Consider the following 21,581-nt stretch of genomic DNA (forward strand, 5'->3'; position numbering starts at 1 on the left):
TTATTTCTCTCTCTGACAATAGTCACCTCTCTACTCAGCGTTCTCATTCAACTACTCCCAAGATCTTGCTTCTTATCAGAACCTCTCATACATAGACATTGGTTATTCTTTCATATACTTTATGCTATTTCTGCTTCCACTTTCTTTCCTCTGTGGTTTAGAAGGCAAGATCACTGCGTCAATTATGGTATTGGGCGCATTCATTTTACAGCTCCAGATTCATATTCTATGCTTCTCCATCTTTTTCTATTCCTCAAGCTGTATCAGCCAAATAAGGGATGGCCACGGAAATTGGTAAAAAGACTGGTGATAAAGGTTAAATTATTTAACGATGGAACTAAATTTTTTTAAATATGGGATTTAAAGTGACTGACAAGAAAAATGTATTATATGCCCTGACAATATAGAAATTATAACAACTAAAAAAACTGGAGGGAAAGGGGGAAAGACATTGAAGGCAGAATAAATTTGCTGATGTATTATTTGTAAGAGTTGTGTGCAAAAGGATCTTATTTAAAGCCAATAAATCAAGCAATTAAGCTAAAAGAATATTTAATAGTGCAAAATCAAGTAGTAAGAAAAACATTATTGATTAAAACAGGATGGCACTCATACATGAACATACAGCTGACCTATGGACCAGAATAGAAAGCTCAGAAATAGACCCAAATACATGCCAGAATTCAGTGGTAAAACTGGACCCTCAGATCACTGGCAAAAGTTTAGGTTTCACTCTGATGTTATACATCATTTCACTGTATTTTAAAAATAATTTTTAAACCACATGGATATAATACCTGGTTAAAAATTAAACAAGATAATCCAACATTTTACATTTTTTTCAAAGTTAGAAAAAATGCTATGAAAGAAAGTAATATAATGCTGTAACATAAAATGAAGGAACCTTAATCAATTTGGGATCAGCAAAATCTTCCCTAAGGAAATGATTTGTAAACTGAGTTTCTATGGAGGGAAAGTACATCCAGGAAATGAGATGTACTTTTGCTCCAGCAAAAGCAGTGAGAGCAAGAGTGATCTGTGATGAAACTGCTGAGGTATACATGAGTCAGACAAGGCAAGGCCTTATAGGACCTTGACACATTAAGGACTTTATCTTAGGAAGCTATGGATGAGAACCATGGTCAAATTGAAACGATCACTCTGACTACAACTTGGAGACAGTTTGGAGGGTACAGGAACAGACGTAAGGCTATTGTAGTCTTCCAGGCAAGACATAATTATAGTTTGTGTTAGACTGATGGCCACAGAGATAAAGTATAGATCTGATAGATGGTCACCTGAATTATTAAAGCTACTGCTTATTGTCTGTTAATATTTTCATTTAAGTGGGGAATGGGGAAAAAAATCTTGCCAGACAGACTACTACCATGTTGAACCAAAGAAAACTGGCAATATGTTCTTTGGGAAATTACTGAATCATACTAAACATATAAAAATATATTATCCCAAAATTTTATCATTTTTAATCATGTGCCATATCTTGGTGGGTTTTTTTTAATGCTATGCATGATATTCCAGCAGAATTATTCAAGTTAATGGGGCCTCTGCTGTCTTCCACACATAGCTTTCAAGATGGGCCTGAACAAGGACAGCCTAAAGAATGAAAGAAGTGAGAAATAAAAGATTGATTGTAAGGTTTATGTCACAGGCTTGAGAAGGAAGGGCACATATCACTTCCACCCCAAGTCCACTGACCAAAACTGAGGCACAATGCCCCATCTGGTTGAAAAAGTGGCTAGGAAGCCTCTTTCATTATAGGAGAGCAAAAATCTGGTGAAGTATTATCTATCTCCAAGAAAACATTATTTTTGCATCCTTGGAAAATAAATGTATAATCATCATATTGAAGGGCCTAGATATCCATTTCTAATTCAATCTGACTTCAGGAAACTCTCAATTCAAAACCAGCAGCCTGTAGATACATACAATTGTTGGAGATACATACAATTGTTGGAGCTCCTGATAAAATCCTAATTACGTTTCCAGGCATGTCATCTGACATCGTTTATCTTAGGTATACATTTCCTCTGGCCAGTGTACAGCTACAGCAAGTGTCCAACAGTGAATATATTCAAGACTCTCAGCTGGAAATTACAGTACACCCTCTGACCTGAGATTCACATCTCTCCCATATGCAAAATACCATCATACTACTCTCAGAAATCACCAAAATCTCATCCTGTTATAGTGTCTGACTCATGCTTAATATTCAGGATCTCATTACCTAAATCAGCCCAGGTGTAGATGAGACTCTTCAATGCAATTCGTCAAATACAACTCCTCCTGGAAATTCCCTGGTGGTCCAGTGGTTAGGATTCCATTCTTCCACTGCAGAGGGAATGGGTTCCATCCCTGGCCAAGGAGATCCCACATTCTGGGGGCACGGCCAAAAAAACCAAATACACCTCCTCCAGTAAAGTTCTTCTACATCTGCATCCCTGAGATGTCAGAGGCAGGTTATCCGCTCTCCACACCCTCAACATGCAATGCTGGAACTGCAATGGACATTCCTACTCAAAAGAGAAGAGGAAGACAAGGGGCATGTTGCAGTCACTGGCCCATAGTAATTCTAAAATCTAGCCAGGTGCACGTTACTCTGTGTTTGATTAGCACTCAGTTCTCCCTCAGAGTGGTTCTTTGTATCTCTTCCCTTTGCCCTCTGGTCTCTTGGCTCTGCTTTGCTGAGTCATCCTCCCTTTTTTTTTTATAAGAAAGGTCTGTGCTCTTAACTGAGTAGTTTTCTCAGCCTACTGCCTGTCCATAAAAGGGTTGGGGCACTGAAGCCTCTTTTCATCTCGGACTCTTTTTGCCCTTGTCAGTCCAAGCTGATAGTGCCAAAACAAAGTGAGAGAGTGGCATGGACATATACACACTACCAAAGGTAAAATAGATAGCTAGTGGGAAGCAGCCACATAGCACAGGGAGATCAGCTCGGTGCTTTGTGACCACCTAGAGGGGTGGGATAGGGAGGGTGGGAGGGAGGGAGACGCAAGAGGGAAGAGGTATGGGACCATATGTATATGTATAACTGATTCACTTTGTTATAAAGCAGAAACCAGCACACCATTGTAAAGCAATTATACTCCAATAAAGATGTAAAAAAAAAAAAAAAGGTAGGTTGAAAAATAAGATATTTTCAAAAAACATATTAAATTAGCATGGAGAAAAGTGTCTTAAATCTCCAAGCACCTCCTTCAAAGTTTAGTGTTATTTATAATTTGTACTTCATACAAAAGGGAAGACAAAATAATTTACTTCAATAATTATGAATTATTTAGATAATCAAAAATATAAAGGATATTAATGCTTATTTGCTAATCATTTTAATAAATATTTATACAAATATAGATGAGGCCACTCATCTATATTTACCCTATTTACCTTTCCCCACTCTAATTTCTTGTTTCCTTCTCCCTCCCTAGGCACCATATAGCTTAGTAGTTAAAAACATAGAATGATTACTTTCCATATTTACCTTTTCCAAGCTGTTTAATCTTGCACAAAATACTTAACCTCCTTGTGCCTCAGTTCCCTCAGATGTAACATGGAAGTAATAATATTTACTGTATGCACTATATATATGGTATTGCATTGGCACTCAGAAAGTACCATGTAAGTATAAGTTAGTATTATTGTTCAGTGCTTAGGATAACTAAAAGCTTCTAACTGGACCTGTTAGTGAGATAAGAATTCCTTTCCCAAATAGCCAGTGAGGAGTTGGAATGGAGCAAGTCTACCAGTTCTTTACCACCCACTCTTCACAGTCCTACACCTCATGGTCTGCCAATATATGCTAATTGTCTCACTGAATGGTTAGAGTCATTTCAGAAGTAATTCTTGGTATAGAAGGGGAAAACTAGAACTCTCACTAACTTGTATTTACCCTGACAACTCAAAGTGAATAGACCCATGACTCTACCCATCCCGTGAGGATGACTCATCCTTCCCCTTAACAGAGAACTTACTCCCTAAGGTCATCATCTTCCTTTCATCTCCATGCAATTAATCTAGAGCAGCACCCCCATAATTCACTTAGACGTCCACTCGGTGTTGACTACATCATAGAGCAATCAGTGGGGAAAAAGCACTCCGGGTCTCAAGGCCAAGGATGACAAGGGAGTCCCTAGATTGTTTTTTCTTTTCAATATCCACATCACTCTGGCTTGTAGGAATATCTGTTATATAAAGTAGTGGACTAGTTAGCATACTTATACATTTGATATAGAGAGTCAATTTCTGAACTACATCTAAATCCACAATGGGAAACAAAAATATCTCTTCTGATTAGAATTTTAAAATAACTCTGGTGCTACAGAGATAGTATCACATGTAAAATTCATTTAATGTGTAATTCATGAGAGAACCATTACAGTGAAAATTTGAGTCAGAAGGTCCAAAATGTTACAGGTCACCAATGATTTGTAAATTTTATCAGAAAAATACTTTTAAAAGAGACTAAAGTATTAATAGTGTTTGTAAATAATTGGGAAATGACCAGAGATTTGCTGGTTATTCCAGGTGGTTTAGTATAATGATTAAGAGCATGGGGTCTGTAGCCACACTGCTTGGGTTTAATCTTGGTTATGTCATTTACTAGCTACAGTAAATGCTAACAGCAATTCACTTAGATCCTCTTACATACATTTGAAAGGTTCTTTGTGCATAGCCTCCAGCTTCTATGTGCTTTTCTTTTAAAGACATGTGCTTGTGACTCCCTTTAGAGAAAAGGGCCCAAGAAGACTACAAAAGCCTCCTTCTTACCAGACCTGTTAGAAAGCTTGCTTAAGAATTCATCCTTCTAGGTGGTGGACTTACTGAGTGGACTAGATTATGAAAACCCACATCTATGCCTTGAAGTTGAGCAAACTCTGTGCAATTTATACTCAAGAGATACCTTCATAATCAGACAAGGGCTGAGATTTTGTTGAAACTGTACCCTTCTTGGCTTCTTGGCTTATTTTTCCTGCTTCCCCCACTCCCTTACCCATGAATCCTGGGAACACTTTCTTAATAAGTCACTTGCACAAACACATCTTCATCTTGGGACTCTTCAACTGAAAAATCTGACCTAAAACACTTTCTAGGTGATCTTGGGCAAGCAACTTAACCACTCTGCTAAATCCAGTTTCCTTACTTGGAAAATAAGAGGGATGATAGGGTAATTATGAAGAATAATAGGAGATGAAGTATCTGAAGAACACACTGCACTGCCTGGTACATGGTGAGCACTCACAAAATGTTAACTATCAATTTTATGGCAAAGCATTTAAAGGTTATTGAACTTAAATCTGAGTCATGATTTTCTTTTGATCAAAATGATTAGTAGTCCAAACTTTCTGACCTTTCCTATGATGGCAAATGGCTTCTAACACTATGTTACCTTGCAGATATTTCTGAAAAATATAAACACATTCTATCTGTCTTTTCAAGGTAAAGACATTTTAATAGAAAGGGGGAAACTTATGTAACAGAAAGATCATTTTGAAAAAGAATATTTAAAATATTTTTATCACCATGCTGAAAGTAAAGTATCACTCATAAAAATGTCACATCTGAATATTTACAAACTTGGAACAGAATTTTCAATTTAACAATTTTCAAAAGAGTTTCAATGATTTCTTCATTCAATTTTAACAATATAAAAAATGTAATTCCTTCTGATTAGTGCTCAAGGACAACATTTACATCATGAATGAAGGAAACGTACTCCAAAATTAAAAAAAAAAAAAAATCTTTGTCTAATTTAATGTGGGAATTAAAGTGAGCATCATTATTCAGCAAGCACAATCCGTAATGTGATTTTTTTCATTTGTATCTAAATTTCTTCATGAGATATAATTATAGCACTTATTAAAACAATTATTAAACTTCTAGAACTTCAAATTGTTATATCAAAAGTATTAATCCAAGATTTTAAGATATATTTAATCCTATTTGTTCCACTTAAACATACTTAATAATATTTTACTGAGAGCAAAAATTATTTTATAATATAAAATATAATTAACTGTATTATGATATTGTTTATTTAGTCTTTATCCAGTTCTTACTAAATTTAATTGTTGTATATGGCTTATAATTTTAATATAGTTATATAAATAATATTTGCCAATTATTTATATAGAGACATAGTTAAATAGATAAAGAAAAAGAGAGAAAGATTTTTTATTCCTCGAAAGTTTGTGTGATCAAAAGTTTGGTGGACTAAGCTGTTTCTAAGATTCTAAAGATCCAAAAGAATGACCTCAACGCCCCAGTGAAAAAACGGATTGTCAGAGTGGATCATAAGACAATTGTCTACAGCAAATCTGCTTTAAATATAAAGACTTATATAGTTTAAAAGTAAAGCAATGGAGAAAATGTACCATAGTAACACTAACCAAAAGAAATCTAGACGAATTATATTAATTTTAGTCAAAGCTAACTTTAGAACAAAGAAAGTCATCAGGTGTAAGAGGACCATTACATAATGATAAAGGAGTCAATTTTTCTAGAGTATATAATAATTATAACTTTATATACACCTAACAACAAAGCATCAAAATATATTAAGCAAAACTGATTGAACTGAAAGGAAAAATAAACAAATCCACTGTTAAAGTGGAGACTATAGTAGTTGGAGACTTCAACCATTTGTCAGTAATTGAAAGATCAAACGGGCAGAGAATCAGTATGTATAGGTGACTTGACTATAGTAGTTGGAGACTTCAACCATTTGTCAGTAATTGAAAGATCAAACGGGCAGAGAATCAGTATGTATAGGTGACTTGACTATCACTATCAGCCAACTTGATCTAACTGATATATTTATAGACTACTCTAATCAATTATAGCAGAACACACAATCTTCTCAAAATTTTTTGGAACATTCACTGAGATAGACTGCATTCTGGGCCATGAAACATGCCTTAACAAATTTAAAACACTAGTAATCATATAAAATATATTATCTGGCCAAAGTGGAATTAAACTAGAAATCAAGAATTTAAAAAAAAATGTTGGAAAAATCCCCAACTATTTGGAAATGAAACAAAACTCTCCTAAATAATTCATGGGTCAAAGAAGGAGTCTCAAGGTAAATTTCTAAATATTTTGAACTTAGTAAAAATGAAAATACAAATTACCAAAATTGGTGGGGTACAGTGAAAGCACTTCTTAGAGGGAAATTTATAGCATGCATTTAATATACTATAAAAGAAGAAATATCTAAAATCAATAATAATCTTATACCTTAGAAAAGTAGAGGAAGAACCCTTAAAGCATAACATATGTAGAAGAAAAGATATAGTAAAACTAGATCAGAAATAAATGAAATTTATAACAAGTAAACAATAAAGAAAATCAATGAAATCAATACTTGGTTCTTTGAAAAGATAAACAAATTTGATAAACTTCTAGTTAGACTAACCAAGAAAAAGAGAAAGGAGCCATAAATTACCAATATCATAAATTAAAGATGGGTCATCACAGCTGATCTTATGAACATTAAACCTATAATAAAGGAATAATGTGAATAAGTCTATGCCCATAAATTTGATAAATGAAATGAGCCAATTCCTACACAAACTACCAAAATGCACACAAGGAGGCATAGATTAACAGAATAAGTTCTTTATCTATTAAATAAGTTGAATCAATAATTAATAATCTTCCAAAAAGGAATGCTCCAAGCCCAGATTATTTCACTGGTGCATTCTACTAAACTTTTAAGAAAGAAATAAAACCTATTCTCTACAATTCATTCCAGACAATAGAAGCAGAGGAAACATTTTATAATTCATTTTATGAGCCAGGATTACTCTATTACCAAAACCAGATAAAGAAATTACAAGACAGGAACACAGACTAGGATCTCTCATAAACAATCAATAACAAAATCCTGGAAATAATAAGTGACATAAGATACAAAGCAAGGATATAAGGTTGATAAAAGTTGCTTTCTTATATACCAGCAATGGGCAATTAGAATTGGAAATAAATAAAAAATTCAGTAGCACCAAAAAGAAAGGAAGAAGAAAGAAAGAAATGAAAGAAAGAAAGAAAGGGAAAGAAAAAAAGAAAGAAAGAGAGGAAGGGTGGTGGAGGGAGGGAGGGAAAGAGAAAGAGTGAAAGTGAAATATGTACAGGACCTGAATGCAAAAAAACTACAAAAAATGACGGAAGAAATAAAACTAGATCTAAATAAATTTACAGAGATTACATGTTCACTTGAGTTGGGACATGGAATAGTTAGTAGAAGACTAAATATCTAAGATGTATTATTTTCCAACTCAATCTATAGATCCAAAGCAATCCCCATCAAATTTCAGAAAGCATTTTTGTATATATCATCAAAATGATTCTAAAGTTATATGGAAAGGCAAAGCACCAAGAATATCCAACACAATACTGAAAAAGAACAAAATCAAAGGACTCACAACCTGACTTCAAGACAGCACAAAGATTATGTATTAATGACAGTGTGATACTGGCAAAAGAACAAGTGCATAGATCAATGGAAGAGAACTGAGAGGCTAAAAATAGACCCATACCAATATAATTAACGAATTTTGGCAAAGTGCAAAGGCAATCCAGTAGAGACAGAATAGTATTTTTGATAAATGATACTGGAATAATTGAATGTCCATATCCAAAAATATAAACCTCAACACATATCTTATACAAAAGTTGTGCATCTTACACAGGATGCTTCATAGATCTAAATGCCAAATGGGAAGAAAATATAGATCTCTCATGCAGAGGAATTACAAATAATTTATGTAGATGGGTCACCCTCAAGGAAATGGAGCATAAAGCTCCACTCCTTAAGTGTGCACTGCATATACTGACTTCCTTCTAAAGATGACATTTGGAAATGGGGGGGAGGGTAACTTTACAAAGAAGAAATCTGACAAACACTACCTCAGCCAGTGATGAGGTCAACATCAACAATAAGTCATATTGATGGTATGCATCCTTGGTACACTGTGATAAGAATGGTACTTTAACTCTGTGGTCTTCCCCCTCACCCCCAAATAGTCCCTGTCTAACCCTGAGAGAAATATCAGACAACTCCTGATTGAGGTACATTCTACCAAAAACATGACCAGTACTCCTAACTGTCAGGGTGATGTATACATGGAAATCTGAGAAACTGTCACAGCCAAGAGGAGCCTGAGGAGACTTGTTGACTAAAAATAATATGGTATCCTAGATGGGATCCTGAAGTAGAAAAAGGACATTAGGTAAAAACTAAGCAAATCTGAATAAAGTGTGGACTTCAATTAACAGTAGGGTTACAAAATTATTTCACCAATTGTGACAAATGTACCACAATAACACTAGATATTAATAATAGGGGAAAGTTGGTGCAGGGTATGTGGAAACTTTTTGTACTGTCTTTGCAATTTTTCTGTAAATCTAAACTATTTTTAAATACAAAGTTTATTTTAAAAACTTTTAAAAAGAGCTAATAAAAATAATAAGTAGAAAAATACTTTTGAAAATTAAGCAACATACTGCTAAATAACTCATGGATAAAGAAATCACAATGGAAATTAGAAATGGAAATTATTCAAAATGACTATTTTGAAATGACTAATAATGAACATAACTACATAACTAACATTGTAGGACGTAAATAAAGCTTTGTTTTATGATGTTAAAAGAACAAGAAAGTCTGAGAACAACTGCATAATCTAAATATCCATCCAAAAAAATGTGAAAAGAAAAATAGAAAAACAAATTCTGAGTAAAAGGGAGAGAATAATAAATAACCATGGCAGAATTTGTGAAATAGAAAATTAGCATGTATTAGAGGCTCAATAGAACCAAAAATTTGGTTTTGAAAAAATTAATAAAACTTATAAACCCTTAACAAATCTGATCAAGAACAAAGAAGAAACAAATAACAAAAATCAGGAGTAAAAAATGTGTATCACAGAAATCCTAGACATTAGAAATATAATAAGTGATTATCCTGACCAGCTTCATGCCAATAACATTTAAAATGTGGATGAAGTAGACAAATACCTAGAAAAGCACAAGCTTCTAAAACTGAAGCACAAGAAAAAGAAAATCTGATCTGTCCTATAGCTATTAAAGAAATTGAATTTGTAATTAAAACTTTCCCACAACAAATCAGCAGGCCCAGATGGCCTCCCTGATAATTTCAACAAAACATTTAGGGAAAAAAATAACTCAAACACATCAGGGAATTAAGAAAAGAAGAAACATTTCTCAACTAACTTTATGAGGTCAGCATAACCTTGATTCTAAAACTTGAAAAGACTTTACCAGAAAAGAAAATTAAAAACAAAGATCTCAAATGAATATAGATGCAAAAATTCTAAACAAAGTATTATCAAATAAAGTACAATAATTTATAAAATCACCACCAAGTTGGGTTAATTTGTTAGCCACAGTTGGCTTAATATTTTTAAGTGTATCAATATATTTTACCACATTAAAATCAAATAAAAGGAGAAAATCATATAATAATTTCAATTAAGGCAGAAAAAGCACTTGCAAAATTCAACACTGATTTATAATTTTATAAAAATGCATAAACAGGGAAGGAAACTTTTTAAATCTGATAAAGAAAACCTACATTAAAAAAAAAAACCACAGGGCTTCCCTGGTGGCGCAGTGGTTGAGAGTCTGCCTGCCAATGCAGGGGACACGGGTTCATGCCCCAGTCTGGGAAGATCCCACATGCCATGGAGCAGCTGGGCCCATGAGCCATGGCTGCTGAGCCTGCGCGTCTGAAACCTGTGCTCCGCAACGGGAGAGGCCACAACAGTGAGACGCCCGCGTACCACAAAAAACAACAACAACAAAAAAAAAACTACAACACTAACAATGAATTATTTGAAAGAAAATTGAGAAAACAATTCATTTGTAATAGCATCAAAAATAATAATTACTTAGGAATAAACTTAACAAAGGGGAAAGAATGTATACTGAACCTGTAAAACATTGATGAAAGAAATTAAAGTGCACACAAATATATGGAAAGATACCTCATGGATGGAAGAATTAATATGCTAAAATATCCATATTACCCAAAGAAATCTACAGATTCAGTGCAATCCTATCAAAATTTCACTGGCATTTTTTTTCACAGAAATAGAAAAAGCAATGCTAAAAATTTATATGGAACCACAAGAGACCCCGAATAGCCAAAGCAATATTGAGCAAGAAGAACAGAGGCAGAGGCATCAAATTTCTGACTTCAAAATATATTACAAAGATTCAATAATCAAAACAGCATGACATTGGCATAAAACAGATGTAAAGACCAATGAAAGAGAATAGAAAGCTCAGAAATAACCCCATGCATATATAGTCAACTGATCTTTGAAAAGAATGCCAAGAATACATAATGCGGAAATGTTAGTTTCTTCAATAAATGATGTTGGGAAAACTGGATATTCATGCACAAAAGAATGAAATTGGACTGTTATCTCACAGTATACACAACAATCAACTCAAAATGAATTAAATACAGAAACATAAGACTTGAACCTGTAAAACTACTAAAAAAAAAGGGGGGGAAAGCTTCTGGACGTTGGTTTTGACAATGATTTCTTGGATATGAGACTAAAATCCCAGGTAACTAAACCAAAAATAGACTTCTACACAGTTAAGGGTAAAAAAAAACTTCTACATAGTAAAAGAAACAAATAAAATGAAAAGGCAATTTATAGCATGGGGAGAAATATTTGCAAACCTTACATGTGATAAAGGGTTAATATTCAAAATATATAAGGAACTCCTACAATTCAATAGCCGGAAAAAAAAATAACCCAATTTTAAAATGGGCAAAGAAACTGAATAGACATTTCTCTGAAGAAGGCATGCAAATGGCCAGCAGGTATATGAAAAGGTGCTAAAAACGTCATTAATCGTCAAGGAAATCCAAATCAAAACCGTGAGGTATCACCTCACACCTGTTAGAATGGATTTATCAAAACCCAAAAGATAAATATTGGTCAGAATGTGAAGAAAAGGGAACCCTTGTTCAGTGTTGGTAGGAATGTAAATTGGTGAAGCCATTATGGAGAACAGGAGGTTTTCTTGGAGGTTCCTCAAGAAACTAAAAATAGAACTACCATATGATCCACAAATCCTACTTCTGGGTATAAATCCACAGGAATTGAAATCAGGATCTTGAGGAGACATTTGCATTTCAATGTTCATTGCAGCATTATTTGCAATAGCCAAGACTTAAAAACATTTAGCATGGAAACAACCCAAGTGTCCATTGACTGACGAATGGATAATGAAATGTGGTATACACACACAATCGAATAGTATAAGAGAAATAAGAGAGGACGATTTTATAGAGTTTGTATGACCAGCAAGCATATCACTGAACTTGAAATACTCACTTGTTGACCCCCCCTTTTTTTTTTTTTTTTTGCAGTACGCGGGCCTCTCACTGTTGTGTCCTCTCCTGTTGTGGAGCACAGGCTCCGGACGCACAGGCTCAGCGGCCATGGCTCACGGGGCCAGCCGCTCCACGGCATGTGGGATCTTCCTGGACCGGGGCACGAACCCGTGTTCCCTGCATCGGCGGCGGACTCTCAACCACTGTGCCACCAGGGAAGCCCCTTGTTGACCCCTTTTAATTGTGATGAAGCTTGAAGAACATGTCCAAAGCTGGAAGCTTGAGCACCTGGGCACACGTTGATGGGCAAGAGTTTAAGACAGTAGTTGGCTGGCTGCATATTAAAATCATCTTGGACCTCATTGTTGGAAATTCTGAACGAATTGCTTGGTATGGGGTGAGACACAGTAGTTTTTTTAGAAGCTCCCAGGTGATTTGGTATAAAACTGGTCTAAGGATGCTGTTCTCCTTTTGCTTCATCTCCCCCAGGAAGACTTGTGCTATGGGGACATGGTGAGAATTTCTTAATAAGGTCTTCTGCCACTTGCCTGCGTTCACTGGGTTTCCAGTGTTAATGTTTTTATTTCATAGCTCTATCAAGAGTTTCTGTATTAATTTAAAAGGGAAGTAAAGCCATAAAACAAATAGCATTAAGTTACCTCTACATTTTTTTAGTACATTTTGGTGCGTAGATTTATTTTGCTTTGGTTTTTCTTTCATCGTTTCTCCTACATTTTATCATCTGTCTTCATTTTAATGCCCCAAGTTTCTTGATTTGAAACTCCTCATTTTTATTATTTATTCATTTCATAGTACTTTTAATGTTTGTTGTGTCTTGTTTTAAATTATTTTACAACCTTCTGGTTTCTTATAATCTAGTTTTTTATTTTCTTTTCATAACTCAAAAGTTGATACTTTCATTATGTGTCTTGGGCCCCTTAATTTTTAATAGCTCTGGTTTTAGCTTCCTACGTCCTTTTCCATTTAAGTTTCATTTTATTCTCAGCCATTTTAAGTGTCAATCTTTATTTTTTCTTACTTTTCCACCCCTTACCCAAGGAAGGATAGAAAATATCTTCATGGTGGTTATCCCTTCATTTCCCCTTTAAAGATTTCCCACCTGGTCCAATGTTGGCTCTACAAAATATCTTACTCCTCATTTCTCAGGATACTCATGACAAGCCAGTTACTCAGGACAACTGTGATTCTACCCATTTGATGTGTCAAAAAATACTGGAACAGTGCTTTCCTTGACATCTTATATTTACCAGTCTTTTCACAGAGTACTAAATTTTGGAACCAATGGTCTTAACATATGGAACTATTGAACTTAGGAGAAGGCATGCCACCCAAAAGGAGGTGGAAGAGGCTGCAGTTTGATTACATGACAGTAAGAAACCCAAGGCAAAATTTCTCCTGGCTTTCATGAAGATTCCCTGCTAGTACATTTCCCCAAGAGAACAACAGTATCAGCTTCCTAGTATCAGGTTCCTACTCTCTGTTATACATTCACTGGCCTTTACTATATATCTAATTTGGTTATTGCTTTTTTCCTTTATAAAATTATAGGAGCAGCTTTCTGGTTTGTGAGTCTTCTCATTTCCATCCTCCAGTACTGATGTGGTGGGAATGCTTGTCAGAGCTGACATAATTGCCAGCAGGTTGTGGTTTTAGATGGATCCATCTGGACTTTTGCAAAGTGATTCTCATTGTTCCATTTTCTCCTTAGTGGAGATTCCATGACTGATGAGACTGCTGGAGTCCAGGGAGAAGGGAATGATCATCCTGGCCTTTGGCCCTGGGTCTTTTCCGCCTTTGGAAAACATCTCAAGACTTTGGGGAGTGGCTGAGATGGGCTTCTCTTATTTGTTGTCCATCTTCCCACGGTGGAGAAATAGTATTGGGGGAAACATTAAAGTCTTTAAATGTAGACTTAGTCATTCTTCAGGCTTTGGGTCATTATAGCCTGTGTTGTGGAAACCTTATTGCTAACAATACATTGCTTTAGTTCAAGAGGTATGTTACAATCAAGACCACACAACCCAGCAGCCAAAAATAATTTTAAAGTAGCTGAAATCATTTGCTCACACTTAATATAAACCACAAAGGAACACAAAACACATGTTTAACAGCAACACTCTTACTTTCTCCCCTTTTTCATACATATCACATCCCACATCTGCTTGGACCAACTCTCTCTCATGGTTTCAACTTCCTTGTTACCTAATGAGCGTTACCTCCTTGTTACTTAATGAATGAAGATGTTCATTTCTCCCCTCTCCCCCAGCTCCTCATCCCCTTGCCTTTATTATGAGGAAAGGCATAGCCTCCATTTTAAGGAGGTGGTAGCACTAGTCTAGCAATTATGACTCTTCTTGAAAAGTTGAAAGAGGCATAGGAGAGAAAAATTATGAACACTCAACAATGAGTTGTTTTTATCTTGTCACAACCCTTTTAATTGGGGAGAGCTTGTTTGTTCTATATTGGCAAATACACGAGTCTGTTTTTTCTTTCCCCTTTGGTGACATTTTCTCCTCAACCACACAATACAAGAGATGAGATTTCCCACCCTGTCTCATAAAGTGACTCTTTCTCGGTTCCTTCCTCTTGAGGTCCTCACCTGCCCCCTTTCATTTTACAAGGGCAGTCTGTGAGAACTCTCTTCACCTGGCTGATGAACCAAAGAGCCTTGCCCTGTGAAGGTGACTTGATCTAGAACCTACTCCATTTTGAGAAGCTGGTAACTGTGCCATGTGCTAAGATTAATTTGGCCACTCAACTGACAAGGATGGGTGTAGCTTATGCTATGATACAGTGGAATGTATGCTATATTAACTAGAATGTACTAAATCATGAGAAGGCCATGATTGTAATATTTCTGGTCTGATAGATTCTCTGGTGCATCCTTCTCAAGGACCAAGATCTCTCCCCAAATGTGGTTAATTGAACCCTAAATGTACGACGGCTTTTCTTATTTGAGGAAGAGTAAGGGCATTTCAAATGGAATATTTTGCTGGGTTATCCCAACCACTGAGGTTATTGGAAATGTATTTTTGTCATTTTAATTTTCAGATAAGAATATGGAGGACTAGAGAGACAGAATAACTTGTCAAAGGTTACAAGTTACAGGTAGCAGAGGAGATATTAAAACCTCAGCAGTCTGACTCAGAGGCAACATTCTTACCAACAACCTACACTGAATAGGGTAACAATTCTGATCTCTCAGTCCAAGAGTTTGCCTCCAAGCTCCTAAGCTGGAATCCATTCCATTCCTTCTAACCCTGATTTCTTTCTTAAATTGGCTACTATTTTCCTCAATACTCCATATGCACATTCTGTCTCCTTAGGTATACAGTAATATTTCAGTGACGTTTTATTCTCCAGGTTGGACTTAATTTCAGTTCTTTTGAGGTAATCAATGAAGTAGAAGTTTCAGGGCAACAAGAGACCTAGAGACCAAGTGGTCTGTTGTCTCTTTATTCTCTATTTAAAACAGCATTACATGACATTTAGTTACCACCTTATAGACTTTAGGACTTGGCTTTCTTTTGAAAAAGTTTTTTCTTACCTGAGAAGAGATGGGACACCACTTCACATCCCAACTTCTAGAAGAGGAACACAAGATTTTGCCCTTAGCTGGGTATTTTATTCCACAGTGGGACATATTCTGGCCCCTTTAATAACCCCAATTCCAGCAGAAATGATTGGCAGTAATAAGACCAAATCACAATTCCATTAGCTCTTTTGAGAAGGGTTCTTTCAGCAGATCCCTCTCTGGTTACTTAGTACCAACATTTTAAAACAAGCTGGCATGATTTTTGGATAAAGATTACTCAAAGGAGCTTAAAGTACTGACATTTCATTCATTGAAATAAGAACTCACAGTTCTTGGTGTGAATAAATTGAGAATAGTACCTAACTATAACAATTTGTCTTTTCCATCTCTCTCTCTTTTTTTTTTTTTTTCTTGAAAGGGAAACTGTAAAAATCATTAAGTATAGGGCAAGTGTCAAGGGGTCTGCATGCCTGTGACTAGAAATTTGATGAGTCCTCTTGGGAAAGTATCATGGTGAAACTATCTCTAGAACCCTGAAACTTAAGATCTTGGCAGATGTTTTGAGGACTAACTTGAAGTACCTACACAATGGATATTTGATTTTCCAGGGAAAATTCCTCCAACAAAGTTATTCAAAGTGCAATCCAATAAACACCCATCTTAGGATCACCTGAAGGTCTGGTTTCAAACATAGATCCTTGGACCCCTGCCCACATCTCTTGAAACACAATCTCTGGGAGTGGATCTTAAGAATCTACAATTTTAGCAAAAGTTCCTTAGGTGATTCTTCAGCACATTAAAATTTGAGAAACCTTTTCTTTTTTTTTTGGAGGGATAGTGGTGTCAACTTAATGGAAAATCCCTCACTGTATGTACTACTAAGGAAAATGTGGTAATGAATGGAAGTGTGTCCAGGGGAAAATCTGGAAGGAACTGTGCTTATTTCTCTAAGCTTCAGCCTAATGTCATAGTCCATGGTTAAGGTAGATATTTTGGCTTAGTTAGAAAGTGATTATTTTCTCTAGACCTTAATTCTTAGTTTAATAGTTGGCAATTGTTAGTATTGATGGTGAGAAGGAGCTGAGAGGAATGAGATACCAAAGTCAGGTTTTTAACTCTACTGATAGATTTCCTGTCTGAGGAAAGTTTTAAACTTGGTATAGTAAGAAAAAATTTCCCCTCTTATATATCTTAGCCATGGATTGTTGTAAACATAAAATCATTTTTGTGCATTCCATGTTTGGGCAAATGTGGAGGTCACCTAGTTGATAAGAACTATTGAACAGCTAACATGAAATCTTGGCCAGGTGTAAAACCCTTGCGAATCAAAACTCCAAAGTCCGAATGGGAAATTACCAAATTTAAATCTTATTGTAAACTCACTATTGGGTACTCAAACTCCATTAAGAAAAAATATTGTGGGAGAACATGTCTTGACTATCAGAACGAGTAATGAGACAAATTCTGAGAGGTGTTTACCCATTTGTGATTCTGGAGAGTGGAGTTTAAGGTTACTTAATGAGAAATCTCTCAAGAATATTATAATAATGCAGAGGTTCCCAAACTTTCTCAGTCCAGCATGCCCTCCGTGTCTCAGTAATTCTTTCATAGTGTTCCTGGGTCCAACGTAGTACATAACACTTCTGCTTATAAAGTAGTTAGGTCCAGACGACTTGATAATAGCTATCCAACAGCATTTGACAGACGTTGCGGGGTTTCTCTTGAAAATGTAAAAAATCCCTCAGCGTCCCTGTGTATTTGATGCAGCACCTCGGGACCCCCACCTCTGACAGATCTGAGAACCACAAAAATAGTGTTTACAGCATTTATTGTTCTTTTCCTGCCTTTGTGAATAACAGGTGAATATGATCAATTACAGACATTTAACTGATGAGAGTTTATAGGAACTTCTCCTTAAACCCACCCTAAGTAACAAGGTGCATCACACCACTGAACAGTACAGAGTATAAGTGATGACTTCTGGTCCTTCTTCTATCCTACTGACTTAAAATATTTTTAAGTACTATACTCTCATCCCTTTCTCCCTCATCTCAGGAAATTCAACATGTTCAAAACTGTCTTGCTTTTTCTTCTGTATTCCTAATCTTGGTGAATGACACCACCATCCACCTTTGAAGCTGGAAACCCTGTGCTCACCTATGCTTTCCCTTCCCCAACATGTTCTACACTGGTGGACAAGTCTTGTTGATTCATCTTCCTTTAAAATGCTTATATCCATTCTCTCATTTTCACCCTTAGTTTATCACTGTATAAGTTTCCAGTTTTGGTGTCTTCCTGCAGCCAATTTTATCTCTCTACAATATCCTTTTTATAAAAATTGCTAGAATGAAGCTTTCTAAAGACACAAGTCCGATTATATCACTCATTCTCTTACTTAAAGCCCTTCAGTAACTCCTTGAATCTATCTCTCTACTGGTTGAGTCTAATTCCCTCAGCATTAGCCATGCCTTCATCTTAGGCCTCATTTCTAAGAAATCTGTGCACTGCCCTTCCTCTCATCACCTCTACTTGTGCAGTGACCCCATTTGAACTCTGCTACCAATTATGCTAATCCACTAACAACTACTGTTAGAGACCAGGCCAAGTAAGCCTCTTGTTTTGCTCATTTTGTCTCTTGGCAAGGTCTTCTTTCCTCCATGTGCTTCCCATTTTGCCACTTATGATTCTTTCTTTTAAATACACATATTTAGTATAAATATTTCTGTAAGTCACTCCTTGTCATCTTGGGAACAAAATTGATTATAAGTAACAAGCATACAAGCTCTAACTTATTACTAATGCTTCCCAGGTACTATGCCAAGAGAAATGGACAGCTGATAGTAGCCATGAATATTGACTAGAAAAAGTAATGCTTCTGAGTTATAAATCAATCAATAGGAAATTCCCATCCTGGGAATTAGGAGGTAGAAGAACAGCTTCACACTGATGCTTCACCCCTGGACCACAGGAGCCTCACTCAGGGTATGTAATCAGATTACGTCTGTTTATCTGTTGAGCCATCCAAGAGGGTAAAATTTTCAATGCAATAAGCATTTACTGAGCACCCGTGCTTTGGCACGTACTCTGCTAAGCGCTGGCAACACCCATCTAAGATGCTTCTCCTGCCTTGAGCAAAGTCACACGCAGTGGGAAAGAAGATGTGTGCCGGTCAAACCAGCCTCAGCACGGTAGTTGGCAAGGATAGTCAGTACAAAGAGTAAAGTCCTTGAGAAATGGAAAGGTAGCTCAAGACAGTTCAAAAGCACTTTATTGCCCATGAAAAAAACATTCGGCATTTCCTTTGGAAAGCTAAACTTGTTAGTACATTTAAAAATGAATAGCTGGAGAAAGAACATCCATTTGTAGTTCTGTTTTTATAAGCAAATCTCAAATGCAGGTTAACAAAGATTGTAACTTCCTTAACTCAGTTATCTACGCCTTTGGGAGAACTTTCTTTTCAAACCACAAAATCACACATATTCTGGGCCCCAGAGCATCTAGGAAGAAATTATGTAAAACACAGCCTTGAAAACATACTGCAAAATCACACCAGAGGTCAGAGATCCACAACATCTAGCCTAGCTTCCAATGTTTAACTTGCACCACCCACTTTGGTCTAAACACTGATTGTTATAACAGTAATTCAGAGCATTGTTTCACTAGGATTAGATTTAGAGAGTCAGTGTGATTCAACAATAGGAGGAAGAATTTCATGTACTTTTTTCCTTATCCTTCTATAATCCCTGATAATTCATAATGTGTGACCCATTCCTGGGGCACTGAGCTCTCTCCTCTTGAGGTTCCCCCCCTTTCAGACACCAGTGTGAGTTTTTCATTTTCTTCTATTTAAGGTGAAACCCTGCAGAATATGAGAGTCACAGGTTTCTAGCCCGAGATACATGAAAACAGAGAAGAGTAGGAGTCACACTGGGAAGAGTTAAAGGACAGATTATCACCAATGGGTGATGGGGGAAAACCAAAGGTCAGCATCTCCTGCCTCATGAGAGGGACTGTGTGTGAGGGTCTCATTTTCATCTGAATTAAAATTCTGACTTCTCCACAGTAAGACTTCTTTCAGGCTTTGAATCAGTGAGAGTTTATATTCTCATAAATAACTGAAGTAGAAAGAAAGAGATACTGATTCTAGCTTCATATCATGAAGTAGAAAAAAACATCAATAAGAGTATCAGGTACATGATCTCTAAAATATTCATTGTTAACAGACCAAAGGGAAGAAGCTGGGATAACCATAGCAACACTGAAACATACAAGCCATAAATTCTGCAAAACAGATAAACCAGCAGCAGCTGATTACAGTGGAGAGCAAAAAAAATTATTCTAAATTATGCTTTTAGCATGAGATTCTGGGGCCAATTATTTTCTCAGCTAAATAAAGAGGCTGCAATTAGGAATTAAGAACTCAGTTTAATGAGTTCATCATCTCTGTGTTCTTCCAGATTGGAGAATAAAGGGAAACAAATGTTATGGAAAGATTAGAATGAAGAGGAAATTGTAAAATTAAGTTACTTCCATGTGAATCAACTTTCCGTTTTCTATGCTGAAGAAGGTCTTGCTTACTTCTCTGTGCCTTTTGTAATCTTTTACTCTCTTTTGTTGGCAGATATTCTACCTCTTCCATGAAACTTTCCCCAATTCACCAGCCCACCTGAGGTCTCCTCTCTCTAAACACGCATAGTACGCACAGTCCATTCTACCCATGAAACATTAATTATACTATACTTTGGATTGGAGAGGTCTGCAAAGAAATGGAATGAGGGCAACTGATTTCTGGGAGTAAAAGGATTCAGAGGAAATTTCAACCCTCCCACCCCTGATTCTCAGTCTGGCCTACATTCTTCTCCCCACTGCTTTTTCCCCAAGAAAACTATCTTTCCAAATCATTAAGACACTTTCCAACATCTTATATTCTTGGTGAAATTCTGCATCCTGTTTGAAATTAGAAAGTGTCATAGTCTCTTATGCATGATAAGCATAGAGTCAGAGATGTAATTTCTGACCTTTGCTTGGTCAGGACTATGCATCTAAGATGTTTGTCCTGTGTACTAATGCTAGGTTTTGGGGAGGAAGACATGTCTACTGAATAGGATCATTGGCACCAAGGTGTTGGTGGCAAGTTTGATTGGCTAGAAAACAGATTTTCACTTTTCAGGAGGACTTGAGGTCCCAGATTATATCAACAAAGCCAAAACCAATGTTTCCTTTTCCCTTATGGCAATGGCCTCTATTGCTTTTTATGGGCTATACATCATTATATAATGGGCAAGGGGAGTTATTGAATTGGAAGGGGAATATGAAGACAGTTATGATAGAGGGAAAATCTTATATGAAGATTCTGAAGTTTATAAATCTTGGAGATTTTGTATACTTCATTACCTTAATCTTGTAACTAGAAGACTGCCACTCCTGGGTACAGAGCTGGGAATGATGGCTCCTGTGGTTAACAGCATTTTTCAGCAGCTTATAAATGTTCTTATTGTGTTTCTTATGTATGATACACCTTCCTATTGTGATCATAAGCTTTAAGGATAGGGATACTCTCTCTGTTATTTTAATAAGGTCTTATCTTTAGCAGAGTTCAGGAAATATGGTTAGATGGCCAACAGATGACTGAAG

This window comes from Pseudorca crassidens, chromosome 6 (assembly GCF_039906515.1).
Source record: "Pseudorca crassidens isolate mPseCra1 chromosome 6, mPseCra1.hap1, whole genome shotgun sequence".
Lineage (NCBI taxonomy): Eukaryota > Metazoa > Chordata > Mammalia > Artiodactyla > Delphinidae > Pseudorca > Pseudorca crassidens.